Source organism: Tachypleus tridentatus, chromosome 2, assembly GCF_004210375.1.
Source record: "Tachypleus tridentatus isolate NWPU-2018 chromosome 2, ASM421037v1, whole genome shotgun sequence".
NCBI lineage: Eukaryota > Metazoa > Arthropoda > Merostomata > Xiphosura > Limulidae > Tachypleus > Tachypleus tridentatus.
This window is the reverse complement of record NC_134826.1, coordinates 123281087-123305991: the sequence shown is the minus strand read 5'-3', so window position 1 is coordinate 123305991 and position 24905 is coordinate 123281087. Positions and strand designations below refer to the sequence as shown.

General features: G+C 34.7%; 1 protein-coding gene across 9 annotated transcripts in view; it reads left to right on the top strand.

Moving 5' to 3' along the window:
* The window catches only part of LOC143244997 (early estrogen-induced gene 1 protein-like), a 75795-nt gene that overhangs the window by 4357 nt on the left and 46533 nt on the right, over positions 1–24905 (top strand). The window contains exons 2-3 of one of the 9 annotated variants that reach the window (XM_076490699.1): positions 15294–15392; positions 21674–21721. The exons of 1 other annotated variant lie outside the window; for it this stretch is intronic. The gene's annotated coding sequence lies outside the window, so the exon portion shown is untranslated. Of the gene's footprint in view, positions 1–5361; positions 5522–15293; positions 15393–21407; positions 21544–21673; positions 21722–24905 lie in introns of those variants that run through there. 7 more of the 9 variants (XM_076490701.1, XM_076490696.1, XM_076490698.1 and 4 more) reach the window with 7 other exon arrangements.

Here is a 24905-nt window from a genome sequence, read left to right as displayed (position 1 = left end):
CAGATAGCCCTCATGTAGCTTTGCTCGAAAATTTTAAAACGAACAAATGAAGTAATAAAAAATATTCTGATATCATTATATTCCAAGCAGAACTAATATACCAGTGGTTAGAATTTGCATGACGTGTATCGTATAGAATTTTTCTACAGCTCAAATATCCTTATCATTAGGCGATTACTGTGAGTTGAAAATTCCTTATTTTTTAATATTATCTCGATGTATCAAAATAAATTTACATGCTTATATCACTAATATCCGGGGTTTGATTTCCCGCGATAGACAGAAGACGTATATACCATATTTTATAGTTTTGTACTGATAAACAAACGTGTTACTTAACAAGACTGTGTGTAAATCACGTTTAGTCCTTTGGTTCAAACCCGTAATACAAAAATCTACAATTCATCACATGTGAATACCATTTTGAAACATATTTTTAGAATTATATATGTATATAAAAAATAAAACTGTTAGTTATTCACGAAAAAAGTGGCTTAAAATTCCTGGCTGTTTAAAGTTATCATGTTGCAGCTTTGACATGAAACTGTTTTTGTTACCGAGTTTTAACTATATGTGAGACCTTTCAAAGACTTCTTTCAGGCTCCACTCGCAAAAGTTATGTATACCATTTATAACTTATCTGTGACATTTATCTACTTAGATTGTTGGTTGTGTAATTTAGTGGTTCACATCAAATTCCGCCTGAAGTTGAACGTGGCACATTACGCAGCTTTATGAATAACTTACACATATTTTTATCTTGAACACTAAGTTATTATTTCCGCTATGTTGAAAAAGTGAAGGAATCTTTCTTCTTGCGTTCAATGTGATTTTAGACGTTTTCCTCAAGTTCTGATTGAGGAGCAGTCTAGTGATTATAATGCTACTCTGTAGTCCGAGAATCCAAGGTTCGTATACTGTTGTCGCAAACCACTTATTTTCCGCACTCTGGAGTCATGGTTTGTCGTACGAATGACGGTCAGAATCCCGCTATTCCATTAGACTAGTCCAAGAGTTTGTCGGTACGTGTTCCTTGCCAGTTGCTTTTAACCTATATAATCTACCAGTTCAAAATCAGAGACTGCTATCGCAAAACGCCCTCGTATAGCTTTCCACAAACTCATACAATTACGTTTTTTTAAGTCAAGCCATTGATTGACAAGCTATGTTATTACGTACTGGGTTAAAAAGACGCTACAACGGAAATATGCTATCTCTTTACCAACGACACAAAGTTGCCACAAAGTAATGGTAATTATTTTTGTTATAACTGAAACTAATCTCTCAGTTTCAAAGCCTAGCAATATTCAACAGAATAGTTGTAACTAAGCTGGGTTTTGTCTTGTGTTCTGACAGACATGTAAATATCGCTGATGAAATGTTTTAAAATCATACTACAACAACTAAATTCTTTTTATCATATTAAACGCTTTCACATTCACTAAGGTTAGTTTTATAAATTCCTGTATCTTCTATAGATGGTGGGAAATTAGGTATAATAATTCGTTGGAATATATAGAAGCCGAAATTTGTGCCGAATGAAAAAGTTATCTGCAGCAAATTGTGTAAATGGAAGACGAAAATTTTGTTTCAAGAGTGAAACGTTAAATAAGTTGTTATGAGGTGGCGCTTCATTCAAACGGTCTTAATGATCCAGTAGTGAGCCTCGGGACTTACAACACTAAATAAACTATGGGCTTTAATGCATATGAAAAACTAAGCGCAGATAGACTATTGTGTACGATTATTTTAAACCGACAGATATTACTTTCATACGCCTAACATTTGTAATAAAAGTCACGTAATATGTAGGCGTTCCTCCCCTTCACATTCCTTCTAATTTGACAATTGTGAAATCCTAACCAGAGGTTTAGTTTAGTTTTTGTAATTCATAAGATTAGGTAACCTGTGAAAAAGTACATAATAATTTGTTCTTCGTAAATTTGATGAGAGTTTGTAGATGTTGTTATAAGATGTACAAGTATTCGTATTGTGTACACTGAGTGTTAAATTTATTATATAATTTCATTTCATTGTGTATGTATATACTTTATTTACTAGTGACCAGAACAATTGGTTTTGATGCCAGAGAAGTGAAACATATACAAACTGAGGCGAACTTAGAAGTACAAGAAAATATAGAATACTGAATAATTGGTCTATTTTTAACCATTTTTCATAGGTAAACACGTGAACTTTTGCTTGGGGTGAGGGCAAGAGCTTAGATTACTTGGTAGTGGGATATCTCGTCCTGGTATCTGGTCACGAAAATTATATTTGTGACTAGGCTTAATACTTTCTGCCAGCGCTGTATTATTTCCCCGAAAAGGGCCCGAAAGCCGACTGGAGGGTTACCTGTTTTAAATTCTCGCACCACTATCTAATAGTGTGTTGCTGCCAGTCATTCAATAGATACTGAATGAAGTCGCCTGTGGAACGCTCAAGGTTGCATATTGTACTGTTATGATGTCAGTAAAACGTGCGAATACCCTGAATCACGATTGGAGCTATGCATTTTGTAGGCTACAACACAGCATGACATATGAACTTCAAAAGCAAGAAATGTAAAAAAGATTTGTTACTCTTCAAACAGAACACTTGGACCCCGTGGAAGTACAGAAACTGCAATGGTTCTTCAACTCTTTTAGTCTGGTTCCCTTGATGCGAATAAAAAAGTTTGAGATTCCCAACCTACAACTTTAGTATGGTGATTAAAAACCAGTGCCATAGTAAAAGCAATAACATCTGCTTTCGACATACTTTATCATTTAATTAATTCAATAATAATTTCATCAGATTATTGTTTATTTAGGAATAAAACCAATTCAACATCTTTGTTTTCGACCTATTTTTGGTCATTCTTTAATATTCCTTAATAGTTTTGTTATTTAAATTAAGTGCGGAAACTTCAGTTACTACCTTGATCAATGTTTAAGATGTTTTAATTACTTGGACGAAAGTTCAAGGGATTATTTGTTTTTGAATTTCACGTAAAGATACATGAGAGCTATCTGCGCTAGCTGTCCACAGTTTAGCAGTCTAAGACTAGAGGGAAGGCAGCTAGTCATCACCACTCACCGTCGACTCTTGAGCTACTCTTTTATCAAGGAGTAGTGGGATTGACCGTCACATTATAACGTCCACACGGCTGGGAGGGCAAGCATGTTTGGTGTGACGGGAATTCGAATCCGTCATCTTGGGATAATTAGTCGAGTGCCTCAACCATCTGGCCATGCCGGGCCCTATTCCAGATATTATCATGAATTACCTTCAATATAACATTGTACCGTTGAATTATATTTTTGGATTAGTTGGAGTACCCGTCCCATGGACAAAAGTTATATAAATTCGTGTAAATTTAAGGGTGATTTTAGGATATTAAAAGTTGTTTCTCTCACATGTAATTGCAAAAAAAAAACCGCAAAAATGCCTATCGAAACTGCAAAACATAAAATTTTAAATCGCAAATTTGCATGTATCTCCGCACGAACTGAATAAATCTTCGTGACAAATTTAGTGAAGATCCTTCAATAGAAGCGAAGTATTGGTTAAAAAATACGCCCTAAAAATCGCAAAACTGAAAGTTTTTGTGTATCTTCGCATGGATCCAATAAACCTTCATATTACATTTGATGAAGATTCGTTTAAAGGGTGCCAAATATTTATTAAAAAATGCAAAAAACGTCCATAAAAACTATAAAACCGAAATTTTGTACGTACATCTACATCTAATGAACACCATACCGGTTTTGGTGAAGATTCATCCACATCCTTCGAAGTAGTTAGAGACATACAGCAGATAGTATTGCTATATTTATGTGTACAATTGTTCGAAGAATACCGTAGACTTGTAAATCGTTTCAAATATATTTATGTGCATACGATTATTATGTGCTCCATTATTGTGGAATAAGCTGCATTTCTTTCTCTTTTCCGTTTGCCCCCCGTTAGTACAGCGGTTTGTCTCCGGATTTACAACGCTAAAATCAGGGGTTCGATTCCCCTCGGTGGGCTCAGCAGATAGCCCGATGTGGCTTTGCTATAAGAAAACACACAAACTCTTTTACTTTTCTGTCTTTTTGTACCTTCTTAAAGAATTCCATTCTGAAACATTTCTCTCGATTTCGCTGCCTTTGCGTTACTGATAAATTATCAAGTTTTATTTCTAATCTTCAATCATTTCTAAAATAATCTATTCGAAACCCACGTACATTTTTGTCATACACAACCTTGTTACCCTATAATACGACTACATTTTTCCGCATGGAGTGTGTAGCTTTATATATAAATGTGGGGTTAATGATGTTGTTTTAAGCTGTTTTTTTTTTTTATTTAGATGCTTTTGTTGCTTCGTCGGAGCCATCAAACGAGCCCTAGACCCCAGTTGTAATGGGTGCAGCTATAACGGGTATTCCCAAACATCGGTTGGTCAAATAAATCTCCCCCACCTCCACCCACTTTTATTTTACTTCCTACACCTCTATATCTGATTATTAATTAAGCCTAAATAATGAGTCCAAAATAGTGATATATGATTGAGTTGGAAAGCTTATTAGAGAGCTGTCTGCCATTTTTAGATCCGTTTTGTGATTAGCGAGTTTATGTTTCGACGAAGAAATAAGATATGTAGGAATTAACAAGTCACTCAGTAAGTGACAATTTTGTATTGACATCTACTGTGACCATACGCATATTTTTGAAAATGTTTGTTTGTTATGAATTTCGCAATAAACTACACGAGGGCTATCTGCGCTAGTTGTCCTTAATTTAGCAGTGTAAAACTAGAAGGAAGACAGCTAGTCATCACCACCCACCACCAACTCTTGGACTACTCTTTTACTAACGAATAGTGGGATTGGCCGTACACATTATAACGCCCCCACGGCTGAAATGGCAAGCATGTTTGGCGTGACGGAGATTCGAACCCACGACCTTCAGATTACGAGTCGAGTGCCTTAATCATCTGGTCATGTCGGGCCCAATGAGTTAGTTCCAGAGAGAGTTGAAGAGTGGATTTCATTTACCTCTGTCTGGTTTGTGTAGTACTTGTCAAATAGGTCTAGAGCTACATTTAGACATTTTAATTACTTTAAATTGGTTTTAAAAAATGACAAGAATTCAAATTACTTAGCTTAATTGGAAGTGATAATTTGCGAGTTTTAATTTCTTATTTTCAGTTGTAATAGCTTTATAAAATGTCACGGTAAAATAGTTTCGAAACACTTTTATTAATGCGCCGTATTCTGTAATGAAATTACTATTTAATTTCTAACAGGATAAACATCCTGTCTTTATCTACGCTATCACACTCGCCAGATTAATTGCTCGTTATATTATTTTAATCACTAATCTTCCCACATGCAACCATTAGGTAATTTTGGTTAGAACGCTTGACTCGCAATCTGCGGGTCGTAGAATCGAACATCGTCATTGAACATGCTCGCCTTTTCAGCCATGGGGCCTTATAATGTGATGGTCAATCCTATTGTCACTTCATAAAAGAGTATTACAGGAATTGACGGTAAGTTGTGTTGTTTAGTTGTCTTTTATACGGTACATAACTTTAAATTATAAACGGCTAGTGCAGGTAGCCCTCAAGTAGCTCTGCGTGAAATTCTAAAAAAATATATTAAGTTTATTGTCTATTATAGAATAATGACATCTGGACTGAAGCTAATCCTCCTAGGTCGCACAAGGACGTAAACGCCGACGCAGATAGATCATTGTATATCGTATTATTTTCTAGTGTGGTGGAAGTGGCTAATTAAGGGTCAGACATGCTCCGGGTTAAATTCTTCTAATGGGCCTGTTGTGATCGCGACTGAATACCAAAGTGAAAAACAACAAAAAAACGCATCTAAACATCGAGATACGTTTCGCTTTTGGATACAATAATAAAATAATAGCTGTAGATTTTCAAGACTTTTCTACAAATTAATGAACAGTATTAAATGTTTCTTGAATAGGAAAGGGATGATGTTCTAAAACAAGTAAAAAATGCGTGTGGACAACAAAGCATAGAGATAAAAATAGAACAGATACATACAAATTCAACAACTCATTAGTAGCTGATCATATCATCTGTACTTGGTTAAACTAATGTCTTCCTGGCTCTTTTTGTAGCAAAAGAATTTGTGATATATTTATATATATATGGTGTCAAGCGATTCTAACAAGGCATTTTATATACATAAAAGGGTGTGTTTTTCGTATAGCAAAGCCACATCGGGCTATCTTCTGAGCCCACCGAGGGGAATCGAACCCCTGATTTTAGCATTGTAAATCCTGAGACATACCGCTGTACTAGCGGGGGGCATATATAAAAGAACCAGTGTATTCAATTTGTCTTGGCATAATGTTGATTGAAGTGCGTTCTTCAACCTTTTTCGTGTCTAGAATTATCTTCAGGCAGAGAAATTGCTTGGTATGAGGCTAAGTACTAAGATTATCAGGGCAGGTGAGAAAGCTCTTTCAGACATTGACCACATACCATTGTTAGCATACTCTTTCAACACATCCTGTCTTGAAAAAGGCGGCAAATTGAACAGTTTTTCCATTGGACTTTTGGTGGCATTACGGAGGTCGTCTGTAGGCATGGACTTAAGTTTCGTAAAAATTCGTGTTTACAACTGACGTTTTCATATGTCACTATTCTGTTGTATAGTGCAAGTGGCAGTTTGTCATTATTGTCTAACCAAACTGAATGAATGAGCAGAGTAGGGAGCAGAGTCTGCTAGGGGTGTTTCTCTTTAATCAAGGTTTGCATCCCAACACGGTTGCTGCTCATGTTGGATGCATTGTTATAAAACTTTTCACGGTGATCGTGAATTCTTATATCACCCTTTTTAATAAACTTAATGAGAACTCTGAAATTTCTGATTCTGTAATATTGCTTATCAGTAAGAACGTGACAGACCTCTCTACAGGGCGATCATCTAAAACATATGTAAAGATTATTGTCAATTGATCTGTGGGGGGGATATGTTTGGAGTAGTATCAAAAAACACTAAATAACACTTGGACGTTTTGTTTTCTCCATAATGGCAGTGAGAAGATTTTTTTGTGTGTAGGATTTTTATTAATGGGTCACAAACTGTTGAAGGTAAGTAAGATACATGATTTTTTCCCTTATTTGCACATTTTCGAATGTGCTTAGGAAGAAATGTATCATACTCAGTCGATAGCTCCAGTATTCCTAATTATACAGATAATAGAATATTTATGATTGAGAGAATAAGCTCTAGAACTTGGTGCTAGTATGTTTTCTCTAACTCTGTGTTTTCTGTTAGAGTCTTGCAGATTCGTCTGGCTTTGATTTTATGGATAACAAATTTGGTGACGCAGCTTGGCTGCAGCGTATTTGTTTCATGCAGTCTAAAGTCCCTTGCAGCATGTTTCCAGCCAGAGTAACTAGTTACTGGTGAAGAAGTTTCCATTGTTTTTGAAAACAATTTGTATATAATTCAAAAGATGGTTCCTTTCGACAGTGAGTAGCAAAGCCAGTCTTCTTTTAACTTTTAACCCCCCATGTGGCACAGCGGTATCGGTACATTGTGGGCTCGCATCACTAGAAACCGGGTTTTGATATCCGTAATGAGCAGAGTACAGATACCCCATTGTGTAGCTTTGTGTTTGATTCTATAAGCACAACCAATAAACTTTTAACCTTTTCTCCATTTAGTTATTACGATATATACAAAAAAGAGTCTTCGAGCATTGGCATTTTATGCTTGTCATCCGGAAATAATTTTATAGATTCACTGAAATTCGCATCAATATACTGTCAAGGTGTAATTTCTGACGCATAAACAAAACTTCTCATTTCATCAGAAATTTATGTTAGTGCCACAATGTTGGATGTAAAGGACAGGACAGGTTAGCACCTTCATCGCTATTGTAATAATTTATTTTTTCCTGTTGTTAGGTGCTTCATTCAAGTTGATGAGATTGATGGTCATAAGCATCGAGAGTTGTAGTCTTTACATGATTGTTTTACAATTTTCGTTGGCATCCAAAAAATGCCACCTCACACTGATTGATTGCCTCAGGGTAGGGGGCAATGTAATCAAATATGGCGAGGTCATAGTTCAAATTTTCACGCTTGCGTGCATGTGGGCTTGTGTAACGTCATCGAAGATGATAAGGAAATAATTCAATGTTACCACCAGAGGAATGCGTTTCTAGGTCGCCATGACAAACATTCATGACGTCATTTAACAAAGTATCACGAGGAGGCGTGTCGTTGGGAGACGCCTTGCTATGTCGCCATTACAGGCGGCCATGAGAGATGTAGAGTGAAGAGATTTTGAATGGTTGAAACCTATCATTCGATTAGCATGGCTATGTCTAGCCTTGCTTAAACCTCGTTTATTTGCATTGCAAACTGCATGCAAATATTCTGGGTTAGAACGAGGTTACACCTAATCACAGTATTCGTAGGCAAGTCAATCAAATCTTTGCATTCTACATAGCAGATAGGCCTACCCACATTATACACACACTCCATCTCTCTCTTCAAAAATAAGTAGACTTAGTCGAATGAATTGTATTAAGCATTTTCATGCAAAAATTAAGAATAATATTTTATATGTATATATATATATAACGGGCTTGTTTTTAGCCTAGGCCTGGGGCTGCAGTTCCAATATCCGCTACCTTAATCTGCTCTTGAATAGAAGTATGTAAACGTTAAAGTACTGTAAAGTATTGACAAGATCGTTGTGCCTATTACAAAGAATACGTACTTGTATATAGTTTAATGTTGAAAATATATACGTACAAGCTAATGGGCATTAAATCACAAAACATAAAAGTGAGGGCGGCGGTTGGAAAGCTTTCTGGGCTAGAAGCTGTCCCAAATTGTGCCTTAGTCTCCCTTGTAGTTTCCGCTCCTATCAAACAATGCTTACTGTTAAAGCTGGATCACTTCCAGTATGTGTGCCCACAAGATGTAAAGAACATCATCCTCAATTTTTTTGTGTAACCCACCTCACTCCTCTCGTCAGAAAGATGCAGTACTTTAAAGTTCTTTAATCCATTTCTTTTGTGCATGTATTTTTTGCAATCGCAAAATAAACATTTTTCCAGTTCGAATATACTTAAATTGATTCTGATAAAGTATCATTAACTAGTTCTCTCATAACATTCAAATACTTAAAATCGGTGGGATAATTCTTTATCTTATCGTCTCTCCAGTCATAAAACGTGTTGTTGAAACATTTGAATAAGTAGATAAAGACAGACTTATTAGTCAATAATATATTGAGATAAAAAGTGAGTTTGTTACAGCATTCTGCAACAGCGCTGTAACCTGAGTTTAAAAGTCAAGGTTGTCGTTATATTAACTAGCACGGTTTTTGTTAAGTGAATGAAGAATTTCAAGACATTAGACTTTATCAATACAAGCCTTGATATATCAAAATACGTGCCTTATGAAGGAAGGGAGGTCTTTGCAGCTTAAAACAAACAGGATTTCGCGAATTTTTTTAAACATGGAGCCATAACTTGAAGGTTAACTTAGCATTGGAATTTATAAATTAGATATTAGAGTGCTTTAATTGCACAACTTTACGAAAAAGTATATACATTAGAAATTATCTTCCTACATTTATACACGTATGCAATTATGTGCTCATTTGTTTCAGTTCTTAATTTTGTGTGTTTTTAGCGTGAGATTTCTTCTGTTAGTTTTTGTTTGTTTTTCAGATATTCACGTGAAGCTACTCATGGGCTATTTGCGCTACTCGTTCCTAGTTTTAAGTTTATAAGTTAAAACTAAAGCAAGTTTGAAAAGCTTTAGAATTCGTGTATATATGTTTGTCATGAATCCACTGTGTAAATCTTGTTAATATTATAATAAAGTCACTGGAAAAATATGTAAAAATCAACGATTTCGGTGTTTGCAAATTCCTGACAAGATAGCAATACACATAAAATATTCGAAGAGAAGTTTGCGTTACGAAAATGTTATGCTCTGTTTCGCCAAGGTATATAGTTCGGAACTCAATTAATATTTCTATCAACCTGTACATTTTTAAAATGCTCTCAAGTTATGTATAATTCAACATATGATTTTTACTTAAGGAACGTATGTTAGCCAGCCAAAGTGAATTGTTTTTCTCGTTAACTAATGACACGATATTTTAGTTGTCACAAAATTAAGTGGGGATATTCAAAACGATTTTCTAGTTAGACTATTAAAAACTGATTTTAATTCTTAAACATTCAATACCTTTGAAACTTGTGTACTTGAGGATGATCGCACCAGTCGTACCCGCTCTGAGATATATTCTTCCTGACTGTAAAAGTTGTAACCTGTAATAAAATAATTTCTCAGTTTGTTTGTAAGTTTTAAGCAAAGCTACTCGAGAACTATCTCTGTTAGTGGACCATATTTTAGTGGCGATAGAGTACAGGAAAGCCAGCTTGTCAACATCACCCACTGCCAACTCTTGGCTTATTCTTTTTGTCAACGTATAGTGCGATTAATTGTAACATCATAATGTTTCCACGACTGAAAGGATAAGCATGATTCGAACCCGCGACTCAAATATTGCGAGTCGAACGCCTATGACCAACTACTCATGCCAAACCTAACATTTTCAAGGGCAACAAAAATCGTTTCTTGCAAAATTACCTTTTAGGAATATTATTTAAATTCCAATCATTGTGTGTGTGTGTGTGTTTGTGTGTGTGTGTGTGTGCATGCGAAACGAAAAACATGCGTTTGAACATTCCACTTCCCTAGAATATTTATTCTATCAAGTGCACCTCTTGCCTTTATTACTTTTTACACAACTTCTATACATATATAATTCATAGAATTATGTAAATTTGTTTCAAATTCCTTTAATATGGGACATTAGTTTCATACATTGTCCGCATTGTTGTATAGTGAAGCCTTCTCGAAAAGTCGACACGACACACATTTTACGGTTGGTGCACGGCAAAACGGTTATCGTCAGAACCTGTAACATAGGTTCACGTATGACCAGGCCAAATCGGTAACCACACTGTTTAAGACTGTAGCTCTTAGTGTTGTGTACACAATCGGTGTGATTTTAAACATAGAAATTGTACTTCATCTTATTCTTTCATAATAAACGAAGAAGTAAATAGAATGGAAAATATTTAAGCATGAATGCGTACTTTACCACACAGAATCCATTTATCTACTGACTAAAATATCACAAAAAGAAATGTCAGCTGTTTATAAGCGCTAAAGAATTGGGTTTCTTAGCGTAATTCCTGAAACTTTAACCTTTGTAAAGATAGTTCAATTCCCTTAACTACAAGAAATAGTACCGTCCATTTATATATGTATTGTGCAGTACATATATGATTTTCACCATGTTTTATCTCATTGTGAATAATGAATACTCGATATATACAATTTAAGATCTTATTTAAGACCTGCTTCGATTTCTAAAGTATTAGGCATTGCTTACCTGACAACAATCAGTTTGAAATTTGATTACTGTAAATTCAAATTTAATTGAAACATTAGCATAAAAGCATTTCAGCAAGAAAAGAATCGAATATTATCAAGTTAAAATACATTATTTGTAGTTTTATTTGTTTAAGAACTTTTGCGCGAAGCTATGTACACAGATATTTATATTGCATGTCTCTAAGTTTGACCTGATAGACCAGAGTTTGTTTGTTTGTTTTAGAATTTCGCACAAAGCTACTCAAGGGCTATCGGTGCTAGCCGTCCCTAATTTAGCAGTGTAAGACTAGAGGGAAGGCAGCTAGTCATCACCACCCACCGCCAACTCTTGGGCTACTCTTTAACCAAAGAATAGTGGGATTGACTGTAACATTATAACGCCCCCACGACTGGGAGGGCGAGCATGTTTGGCGCGATGCGGGCGCGAACCCGCGACCCTCGGATTACTAGTCGCTTGCCTTACGCGCTTGGCCATGCCAGGCCGATAGACCAGAGAGAAAACAATCAGTGAACAGTATCCATAGTCTATGTAACAGTATACTATTTAACAGGGTTTAAACTGACAAAATATTGTGAATAAATATAAGGTTTTTGTCATAGACGTTTTGTTTTACCAATATTGAACGGTTTTTTTTTCGTCATTTCATTATTTTCCCACGTTTTGCGGTCTATTTTACTGTTTTGTTTTGGTTTTTTCCTAAACGGTATCCATCGCGAAATCACGAGCTACTTTTCTCTAAACGAATAGCAGTGTTTTAATGTCACTCTTTTATAAAGCACCCTGGCCTCAAAATACAGATAACCACTAAGTCACACCTAACCCACCAAGTATAAATTTCAATGGAAAACACTAACGTAATGTGAAATATTTAAATCAAACTCCCATTTATTTGCATGTTTTAGTGTTGTTGTTTTTAATAATTAGAACCTTATTTCAACTTTACATCTTTAGCACTATTGTATACCAACATCTTTAGCACAGATAGCCCTCGAGTAGCTTTGTGCGAAATTCAAAACAAACAAACAAACATCTTTTAGTGTTGGTAGGTATACATTAGTATAACAAGATACTTTGATTTACAGAGAAGTAAGATCATGCTAAACGTAAGTCCAACTTCATTTAATGCTACTATAGTCAACGACGAACTTTAAACTTCTGTTTTTAACAGTATTATTATTATTACATTCTGATAAGTCTTGGAGTGTATGGCTTTCCATTTTACTTCACAAGACATTGGGGTGTACGTCTTTCGGACCCTTTTTATGAGTTACGTATAGTAAGTTATTTGGAATATACTACTGGTACCAAAATATTAGGGTCACAAATAATTTATTAAGCTTAATGATTAAGCTTTTATTTAAGCTGTAACATGACCCTATTTTTTACGGTCGAAATGCATGTTTTTGTAACATTTATTTTAAAGCCACAGGTTTCGAGATTAAGTATTGTTTATTTGTTTTAAAATTTCGCGCAAAGCTACTCGACGGCTATCTGTGCTAACCGTCCCTAATTTAGCAGACTAAAACTAGAGGGAAACCAGCTAGTCATCACCACCCACCGCCAACTCTTGGGCTACTCTTTTACCAACGAATAGTAGGATTGACCGTCACATTATAACGCCCCTACGGCTGAAAGGACGAGCATGTTTGGCGCGACCGGGATGCGAACCCGCGACCCTCGAATTACGAGTCGAACGCCTTAACACGCTTGGCCATGCCGGGCCTGAGATTAAGTAATTGGCAATCAATGTACTAAGCTCAAAGACTCGTTTGTCTTTCCGTTGGTAGGCAATAGTGCGTACCGTAAATGAGGTACAGTCAGGATTAAAAAGCATATTTATTGGTAAATTCTTATGTTGTATAAAAGAGAATAATAATGAATGCCTAGCAATAGCTTGTTTAATATATGAGAGATACTGGGCTCAATCCTGAGCTTAGGAAATGCATAAATTTGGCGCCCAACTAATAACCCTTCCATGACTTTGACATTTAGCCCAGAAACGGGAATTGTTTGTGAACGAGAAGAATTTTTTTTTGTTGAAAAATGCCTTACTAATGAGTTCGACCCTAAACACGGGACAGAAAACGGGCTCTTTTTGCTGATAAGTGTGTCAATATTTTTGTCTGTTATATATGCTGTAACTCAGGAGGTTTGTAGCTTAACAAGAAGTGTTTATGAAGAATATATAATGAATGTAGATGGCTATGCGAAAATAACTTGAAATTTAATTTTCCCGAAAGGGGGTCGAAGGCCGTCAGAAGGTGTCTCCTGTTTTAGTCGCTGGTGTCGCTTTACAATAATGTGTTGTCTGTCAGTCAATCAGTAGAGAATAAAATGTCACACAAGGAACATTTAACGTTGTAATACGTGTTTTCGTGACGTCAATGAAACGTGCACATGCCGTGATTCACGAAAATGATTATTTACTCTGTAGGCTACAAAACAGCACGACATGAGAAGTTCAAAAACAAGAACTAAAAAGTATTTGTCGCTTTTACTTTTGGTTTCACTCATTCTTGAAATAGAACACTTCCAGGGACATGCGGAAGTACATCTAGTATACCTAGGTTTTAGTTTGTTCCAGGGACATGCGGAAGTACATCTAGTATACCTAGGTTTTAGTTCGTTCCATGGACATGCGGAAGTACATCTAGTATACCTAGGTTTTAGTTTGTTCCAGGGACATGCGGATGTACATCTAGTATACCTAGGTTTTAGTTTGTTCCAGGGACATGCGGATGTACATCTAGAATACCTAGGTTTTAGTTTGTTCCAGGGACATGCGGATGTACATCTAGTATACCTAGGTTTTAGTTTGTTCCAGGGACATGCGGATGTACATCTAGTATACCTAGGTTTTAGTTTGTTCCAGGGACATGCGGAAGTACATCTAGTATACCTAGGTTTTAGTTTGTTCCAGGGACATGCGGAAGTACATCTAGTATACCTAGGTTTTAGTTTGTTCCAGGGACATGCGGAAGTACATCTAGTATACCTAGGGTTTAGTTTGTTCCAGGGACATGCGGATGTACATCTAGTATACCTAGGTTTTAGTTTGTTCCAGGGACATGCGGATGTACATCTAGTATACCTAGGTTTTAGTTTGTTCCAGGGACATGCGGAAGTACATCTAGTATACCTAGGTTTTAGTTTGTTCCAGGGACATGCGGAGTACATCTAGTATACCTAGGTTTTAGTTTGTTCCAGGGACATGCGGAAGTACATCTAGTATACCTAGGGTTTAGTTTGTTCCAGGGACATGCGGATGTACATCTAGTATACCTAGGTTTTAGTTTGTTCCAGGGACATGCGGATGTACATCTAGTATACCTAGGTTTTAGTTTGTTCCAGGGACATGCGGATGTACATCTAGTATACCTAGGTTTTAGTTTGTTCCAGGGGCATGCGGATGTACATCTAGTATACCTAGGTTTTAGTTTGTTCCAGGGACATGCGGAAGTACATCTAGTATACCTAGGTTTTAGTTTGTTTGTAGTTAAGCACGAAGTGACATAATGGGCTGAATGTGATGTAGTCGGTTTTCAGTGTTTTAAGTTAGCTGGCTTACTACTGTACTGTTGGAGGGCAATACAGGTAGAAAAACCAATGTAATTAATGAGTAAACATGTGGATGTTATAAGGTAAGAATTAATGTTATATTTACACATATATACGAGTTAATGGTTCAAATATTAACAAGTAAAAAACCAAAAGGCTAAAATCATTGAAAAAAACAGCGCTTAGTCCTCTTAATACCAGTGTTTAGATATAAATCAGCTTGTGATTTTATTTTATTATGACAGTTAGCTATTCATATTATTATCTATTACCTTTTTCCTATAGGTATCGTCGGTGAGCATACACTAAACTAGTATTTTAATGGAAAGTAAGAATCTCTAGAGAACAGCTGAATATCAGACGTCAGTTCGAAGAGCAGTGATAGTAAGAAGTTATTGTTTTATAGTTCAAGTACTGTGTAAAATCAATGTTCAAGTCAAAAAATGTGACTATATGAGATCGTCTTATTTCTATCCATGTGTATTTTAAATTACGTTGTTAAGAATTAAGTGTGAAATATTCATTATTTGGGGATTCGTTATTTAATTTACTACGCAAATGTAGCAAAACACCTACATGTCGTTATGTAGCATTTTGAAACTTACTATATCTGATGCAACGAGTTTTTTTTTTTTTTTATAAGTTAGGAAGTTCTTGTTTTCTAACAAGTAATTTGTCAATTATTTCCATTAAAATCATTCTCTTGATAGCTAAGTTCACAACAGTATGTTTACATAAAGTAACTAGAGAGAAGTACAACCTTCAATATGTTTGTATGAAATAACTAGAGTACAACCTTTAAACAGCTATCTAATCATTCTTACTTTATAAACGGACTTGCACATAGACGTAGCAGACATTGCAACATCCTTGTAAAATACATAGCATTATTCTTAAGGATATTGAAACCTCATCAATTCGGTAAATTATATTACTTTATTTCCAGAAATGATATTTTAGATTGTTGCTCGTAACCCTTAAGTTACTAGTCGAGCGCCCTAACCACCTGGCCATGCCGTGACCTGAAATGCTGAATCGTGGATCTTCTGCACGAACATAATTTTCAAACAGGTTGGGCCCGGCATGGCCAGGTGGTTAGGGCGTTCGACCCGTAATCTGAGGGTCGCGGGTTTGAATCCACGTCGCACCAAACATGCTCGCCCTTTCAGCCGTGGGGGCGTTATAATGTTACGGTCAATTCCACTATTCGTTGGAAAAACAGTAGCCCAAGAGTTGGCGGTGGGGGGTGATGACTAGCTGCTTTCCCTCTAGTCTTACACTACTAAATTATGGAAGGCTAGCGCAGATAGTCCTAGTGTAGCTTTGCGCGAAATTCAAAAACAAAACAAAACGAACAGGTTGTTAGAGCACAGCGAAAACTGTAATAAGTTACTACAGCAATTCAACGCAGTTGGATGTGTGAAAAATAACTCGCGATGACCTCGGTCATTTTGGAAGCTCCTACCAGTCATTTCAGGTCAAAGTTTTGAAATAAATACCCCTTCTTTCAAATTGAATTGGCTTTGTTAAAAATTTCATCCAAGAAATTTATTTAATTTTTTATCTCCTTCTCACATGGTAGTAGACATGTTTGTGATCATTTTGAAATGCTACTTATTTTAATTACAAGTAAATATTGTGATGATGAAGCTAAGAAGAAATACTTACGTAAATTGAAACAGAATTTTGCTAAATGAATAATACCATGCGAGTATAAAATGAACATTAATTCGCCTGTATCTTGTGAAAATTTTCAGCAAGTACGTTTACAAATTATATTATGATTATATTCTGTAAAAATGAAATGGGAAATAAAAGCTCAACATTAATGCCTTGTTGAGTAGACAATTTTGTTTATCACATTTTGACTTTAAAGATGCTAAAGGTTCATAATGTTTTATGATACAATGTTGCTACAAATCATAGCAATAAACAGAGGCTGAGAACGTTATAATAGAAAAGTTTGGAAGCCTCACCGTGTACTTAACTCCATGTCACTACATCCGGTCGTATTCTCTCTGACGATCATGCTTCTTGACAGTGGCCCCTCAGCGTAGTTCTTTTTGAAAAAGGCTTCTTTGTAAGGTTGTCAAGTCCAAAACAAACCACTCTTTTCAGCGGGAGTTAACTTATTTCATCATTACATATTTCAACACTATCAAATTTAAATCGATTATTACGTAATGCAGTTTGGGTATCTGCTAACCGATATTATTGTCATTATCTTGTGCGAACTGGATTGTGAATGAAGCGATCAGATAAAGGATATTAACCGAAACTCAGTGCCAACTTTGAAGTTTTTAAAAGCGCAGCATGGTACTCCACAACGTATTGAATATTCTCTCTTTTAATGACTCCGGGATTTAATACCTGAGGTGTTCCGAAATGTTTGTTGTTTTTAAGTTTTACACAAAGCCACACAATGTTTTTTTTTGTGTGTGTGCTGTGCCCACCACCGGTATCTAAACCCGATTTCTTGCATTGAAAGTCCGCAGGTATGCCGCTGTGCCACTGGGGGGAGTTTCGAAATGAAACAATTTCCATTTGGTCCACTCATGCATTGAGGTTATTACAATGTAAAAATAGATGACTCGTATGTGTGTATACCCATATATATTGTTCTAAATTCTATGAACCACATTGAAGTTATAATTGAAACTGTAATTCTCTTATCATTATTATATTTGCCATCACAATTAACCACTGGTAGGTCAGTGATAAATCTGAGAGCTTATAACGCTAAAATTTGGGTTTTAACACTCACGGTGGTCAGAGTACAAATGTACAAATAGCCTGTTGTGTAGCTTTTGCGTAACGGAAAGTAAACAACGTCGTCGTGAAGTTAAAACATTTTGTATCGATTTTATTGCACTTAATTGACTGCATGACGGATGTTTTTTTATACAGGGTCAAAAATTTGCAGAAACGTTGGCTGTTGTTTCTTTGTTACTTAAAGTTAATGGTATTATGCATGGTATCAAATTTCGTTTAAACAACATTATTCATTACGTAATTAAAAATATCACGTTTCGTAGAGCTTATTTATTTAACTTTCACTGTTTTTATTCTTTCTTGGTAAGGAACTCTTTATATGTACTAAACGTCAAGTGTAAAAGTCAAATCTAGCCTTCTATAGGAATGTTAAATGTTGAGTAACTTTCTGTATTAAGTATCACACACGATGAAACAACTCAGGTCGTAAATCACTTATATTTTTTGTACATAATGCTAAATAGACTAACATAATTCGAAAATAAATGGGACCTTCGCAATAAGCTCTGGCTTTTCTCAGTAGACACTCAACCCATTCATTGACGGTGTTATTTTTACTTCAAAATAAAATACTTCATTACTTTAAGATTTCTAAGTTTTTAATATATTTGTTTTATAAAAATGAGAGTTTAGGACAACGACAGTAACACATTTCAAAAGCGTAAAGATATAAGGCGAAAATAGTGTTAAACTGCAAAATGTTTATAACTATCTCATCCAGGTGGTCTACAGTATTAACTATCTTTTGTCAGTTTATACTTTTGCACCAAAAAAGAATGCATTATTTTTGTTTTTTGGGGGCTAGAATATTTATTATCGCCTATATATTATACTATTTGCTTCTTTTTTTAAAAGAAAGTCGCATAATGTTTCGTTTAAATTTCGCTCAAACCCACGCGAGGGTATTTGCGATATCCGTCCAGAGTTTAACAATAATACCAGAGGGAAGGCAGCTAGTCATCATTAACCATTGCCAACTTTTGGGCAACACTTTTGCCAACGAATAGTGGGATTGACCTTCACATAATAATGCCTCCACGGCTGAAAGGCGAGCACGTTTGTGTAACGGCGACTCGAACCCGCAACCCTCAGATTGGGAGACGAGTGCCCTAACCACCTGGTCATGATGGGCCATTACATAATGTATATGGGCGTTACTTAACACGAATTATTAAGCTAAATATGATAAATTAGTAAAGAGGTGGTTAGTATATGTTTTGGCCCGGCGTAGCTAGGAGGTTAAGGCACTCGACTCGTAAATCCGAATGTCGTGGGTTCGAATTCCCGTTACACCAAACATGTTCTCTCTTTCAGTCGTGGAGGCGTTATAATGTTATGGTCAATCCCACTATTCGTTGGTGAAAGCGTAGCCCAAGAGTTGGTAGTGAGTGGTGATAACCTGTTGCATTCCCTCTAGTCTTACACTGCTAAATTAAGCCCTCATGTAGCTTTGCGCGAAATTCAATAAACAAAACAAACAGTATTTGTTTTTATGTCGCCCTCTATTGGCTCAGTGGTAAGTGGTTTATCCATGTATCATTTGTCGTAGAAAATCCTTCTAAATCACTTCAGAAATCTCCCTCCCTGACTAATTGACTCCATAAAATTGCAGTCAGTGTGTCTATATAGTGCATGCTTACCAATTTTATTTACTTTTATTATTTCTTAGCACTTTACAAGGACAAATTATAGAATTAATTTATATTTTCATAAGTTGCATAATCTAATCAGTAAGAGAAAGTAGATGACTATATTCTCACCAATGTTGCTGTTACTGTCTAAACTTTGTATGCTTGTACAAAGAGTCAGAATCATCACTTGTAAACATTTATATATATATATATATATTTTAACGATAAAAATTGTTAACTTGAAATATTTTTTTCTTACATTTTGTGCCTCTGGTTTTGAATCCAAAATGAATAAATATAGAGGAATGTTGGTATTTGTAACAGTATTTGTTTTTATGTCGCCCTCTATTGGCTCAGTGGTAAACTTGCAGATTTATAATATTAAAAATCTATTTTTGATACCTGCGATAGGCACAGCACAATTAGCTTAACTGTAGCCAAACAACCAGTTTTTGTCTCATGAATTACAAAATATATTGATAAATGCCTAACGTCAACTTTATTGTTTAATTGTTAGTGTACACAACTAATAGAAACATTGTCTGTTGCTATTGTACAGAATATTTTCTTCATTATATATAGAAAAGTTACTATGGTTATTTGCTGATGCTCCTACTTTTGAATTACTGACAAAAGAATCTTGCCAACCAGGCTAAGAGATTGACTATCATTCTTATAACGTACCACAATTTAGAGTATTGATAATGATATGTGGTTTTGCATTTTTATGCGTTTGAATTTGCGGTAAGACTTCGTTTACAATTGATGTTGAACCTTTCTAAACACAGTACAAAGTATCGTAATAAGTTGTTATAACTAACTTTATGCTTCGGAGTGTCGTTTTATAATCTACGTTTGAATATACTAGAACGTTATATTATATTCTTAGAATCTTTCAAATGTTCTATCTAGGCTTTTCTTAACTTGTCGAACTTAAGTTTCTCTTTAACAATATATTTTTTATGCTAGAATTTACTGATTTGTTTTACTGTTTACTTAAGGATACTGGTCACTAACATCATTACATATTAATACTTTTTAACGTTATAATAAATTAAATAAAAGCTTCATTTCCTTTGATTAAAATTTAGTATAAATTCATAAAAATCCATGTGAGTTACAGGAAGCCGAAGAAGGTATCGCCATTTAATGATCTCTGAACTATCCTCTTTAAGAATTTTAAATATTTGTCTGAAGCCTATTCTTAAGTTTTAGCGACTTACTGTTCTTTTTTGCTTGTTTACTTCGAAATAGATGAATTGTAGGATTTGCAACAAAATAATTTAATTTGTAAAGAACAAATATGATAAAATGTTATGAGCAAAACAATCATACCACATCACACAGGATATTTCATCAGTTTGAGATCACTTCATTTAATATATATATATATATATATCCCAAGATTAAAACATTGTTGGAAAAATAAATGATAATAATAGAAACAGAAAATAATTTTTAGTATAAACAGAATCATGCATAAACGTTTACTAGAGACTCTGCAACATTAAATATTACTTGGTGATTAAAGCTCTACTCACAAACTGAACATACCCAACCCATTGGAACTTTCAGCTTTGGGGCATTATAATTTTCGGTCAATCACGTTATTCATTTTTAAAATGATAGCCTTAGAGCTAGCGGTAAGTGGTGTTGATTTGGTGTCTTCCCTCTAACCTATCATTAATGAATTAGGGACAGGTATCGCAGGTAATCCTCTTGTAGCTTTGCGAGAAATTTAAAACCAATCAAAACAAATAATATTAAGAGTATTTGTGAATTTCTGCACCTGGGAAATTTGTTTAATTTCAAAATTTGAATTTGGGTTAGGTTACGAATAAACAGTGCTAAAATCAGAGCTCGATTTTCCGTAATGGAAAGAATGCCACTAGTTTATTGTGCAGCTTTGCGATAAAACAAACGACCGAATGAGGTAGTCTTTATTTAATTTTTAATCTTTTATAAAGACATATTTGAAATTTAGTATTTTTTTTAGCGAGGTTAAAAGAGTTACTGGAAGATGGCGCTCTTAGCTTATCTCCTGACGCCATTTGTATAATAGTGTAGCAGAAAAAAAGGATGAAAATTTTCACTATCGTTTGAGAATAACTGAATGAGAAGCAAGAAGTAGAGTAAGTTGAAACTTTCAAGAAAGATATGTTTTTAGTGTTTGGTTTAGAATATTAATCTAGTTATATAGAAAAGTGATGTATAACGTAATTCTTTTTATTTTTTTTTTACTTTCTACGCTACTTTTTACAGCACGACTGTAACTATGCTGGAATACTGGCAGGGTTATTGCTGATTTGGGTAAGCCTAACTTTCTGTGTGGTATGAGATCGTGTACAGCAAATGACGATTTATCCCCACTATATTCTGATTATAACAAAAAAGTGGAAGTTTAACTTTTAAAAGCTAAGCTATAATGTATCCTAAGTATTATTTTGCTGGAATTTAACGTATATTGATTACACGGGCGAATAATGTTATTTCCATGTTTACCGTGCGTGAAGTTAAGTTAGTGTTAATTATTACTAGTATTACTACGTAGACCATGGTCAACTATATAATATATTAACCTGTATTATGTATGCAGTATAGGCCTGGGTGATGTTATATCTTAACATATATTAATTATTTGGTAATGTTAAGATAGTTATTAATTTGTAAACTACTTGCTCATTTCTTTTATTTACCTAAAACATATTGTGTAATTTACATTATTAACTTGCCACTGTAAATTGCTAAATATAAAAACAAAAGGAGTGGAATGGGTGCCAGCTGTCTTGCATTTACAAATATAGCAGATATTTACTGAAAGGGTTTCAGTAAAAAAAAAATTATCCAAGGCTAAGGTGATAAAAGTTCAGAAGTTTTCTGTTTTTGGCTCATTTAATGTTTTGCCCTGGTGACTGAAGGCTTCTTAAATGTCATCATGAATACACTTCATATTTTGTCGTGTTGCTAACTTTAGGCTTAGCACAACCACAAGTCTAATCAGTGAGTGAAAAACAGTGCCCTTGGCACAATTAAGTAACACCTACATCTATTAATTGGCTCAAACATATTTCTCATGGTTGTATAGGGTTTATAAAGAGATGTAATTATGTTCTCAACATAGTTATGAGTAATTAAATGTACAGGTTTGTATGTTTAAATGTCAAAATTTGTTTTAATCCTTCCTTTATTATATGAATGCCTATGAGTTTAACAGACAGTTCTGAATGGCCCTGTCTTAGTAGCAGTCAACTTTAGTTTTTATAATAATCTTGATGAGGAATATTAGTTTAACTGAAAAGCTGGATAGGATCATTTTCCTAGTAGAAATTAATGTATTAAAATGTCTCAGAGACAAAATTGGCTTGTATTTTACTCTGCAACTAAAGTGATTTGTTGAAAATAAAAATTTGAAACAGAATGCAAACACAAGATACTGTGTGAAACAGAAGTGGGTAACCCATGCTGTGTTACCCTAATCAACAATCTTGTTTAAACTTAAGTACCAGAAAATGTCAGTTTTTACCCCTGCAGTATTACTCTGAAGGTTACTTCATCTTGAGGCATGAAGTCTTAATAATAGTGAAACACCTTCAGTTCTAACAGCTTATTTCAAATGATGCATTTTCAGTTCTTAATAAGTTCTTAATTTTATAATCCAATATTAAGAAGAGATCCTGAATATCCTCCAGTATGAGAAATGTGAATTTTTGCTCTAGACACCCCCTCTTCCCTAATTTAAGACCTATCCAAGAAATATAAAATTTAACATTAAATACTTATTGACATTTCTCAGACAGAGTACAAGTTTCACAGCCTTCAAATCTGATATGGTACAGTTCATCTTCTAACATAAATAGCTGTTCTTGTTCAATGCTGCCCTGTATATGAAAAACAATTTTGTATGCCACTATCCTTGAGTTCCTACATATCTTATAATAGGTTGATTCAATTGTGCCTCTCATACAAATCATCATCAACCCTCCACCAGTAAATAAATCCTATTTCACATTGTCCTTATGCGTGCAGCTCCATCTATTCAATTCTACTATACTATCACTTCTCAATTGTGCCTCTCATACAAATCATGCATCAACCCTCCACCAGCAAATAAATCCTATTTCATATTGTCCTTATGCGTGCAGCTCCATCTATTCAATTCTACTATACTATCACTTCTCAATTGTGCCTCTCATACAAATCATGCATCAACCCTCCACCAGCAAATAAATCCTATTTCACATTGTCCTTATGCGTGCAGCTCCATCTATTCAATTCTTCTATACTATCACTTCTCATTCGGCAATACTTTTCTCATGATCTTTATTTGTACTCTCTTTGAGCATTGTTTTTTCATAACTTTATTTTATTTCTCTCAACAAGTTTATTGTTCATTATACATTAGTGTTATTTGTAACTTGAGTTATTCGAAATTCGAAATATTTTATATTTCTTTCTGCCAACATGGTTGTATTTGGTCATTAATTTAGAATTTCAAATTCTAAGTTACCATTTTGGAGGATATATGTTCTATCAGCACATTTACATGCACTTAATGTAATGGTTCTTTATCAGGTAATTATAAGCATTACTTCATTGGGAGACTGACCAGCTGGTGAACTGGCCTCAGTTGGGTCTTAACATGAGTTTGGGAACCCACATATTTTGAAATACAATCCATCAACTTAGGGTAAATTAGACATTATACTGTTTTTATTTTTTAATACTGTTATTATTTTTATTATCTGTAGTTATTTGGGTTCCATAACAGAAGCTTTGTTAGGTTGGTTGGTACTCATAGTTGAGTTCTTAAGTTTGACATTAGGCTTAGTTGTATTTTTTGTCAAATATTATCTTTGGCTTACCTTGGGTCTTTGTTATTTTAGTGTTACCTATAATTCATCTTACTGGTATATCAGTTGTTAGTTTAACTATATTTTGTTTCTTCCATGCATCTCATCAGATACATGTTATTGTTAGTATACCCTGACTTAATTTTGCAAAATAAATCCTATTTCACTTTTGTTAGTTATGTTTTATACTTCATATGAACTTTGGGAAGAAGATTATATTTATTTATTTATTATTAGGTCAGGGTTTTTAATTTAGAGCTTAGTGATATCCTTTGTTCTGCAATGTTTGATTAGGTTTAACAAGGGTCTTATTTTTGGTTTACCTGTAGTTCTATTTCCATGTTAAATATATATGCAAAAACAGCTCATTTGGGTTGAGCCGTTTTTGCATATATATTTCTCTACAAGTGGGTTTTCTTGACATCACTGATTATTTCCATGTTAATTGACAATTAATTTGAAATCTTGTTTTCTTCAACAATTAACATCTAATATATATGTGTATTTCACCACTCCGTTTCGTCAGATGTAAAATATATCTACTATTCTTGTCTTTCTTTACAGTTTGTACTTGCTGTTAATTTCATTTGCAAGTGTCCCCGGAGGTTGGGTTGCACCTTACCTGCTCCCAGTGTTGCATTCCT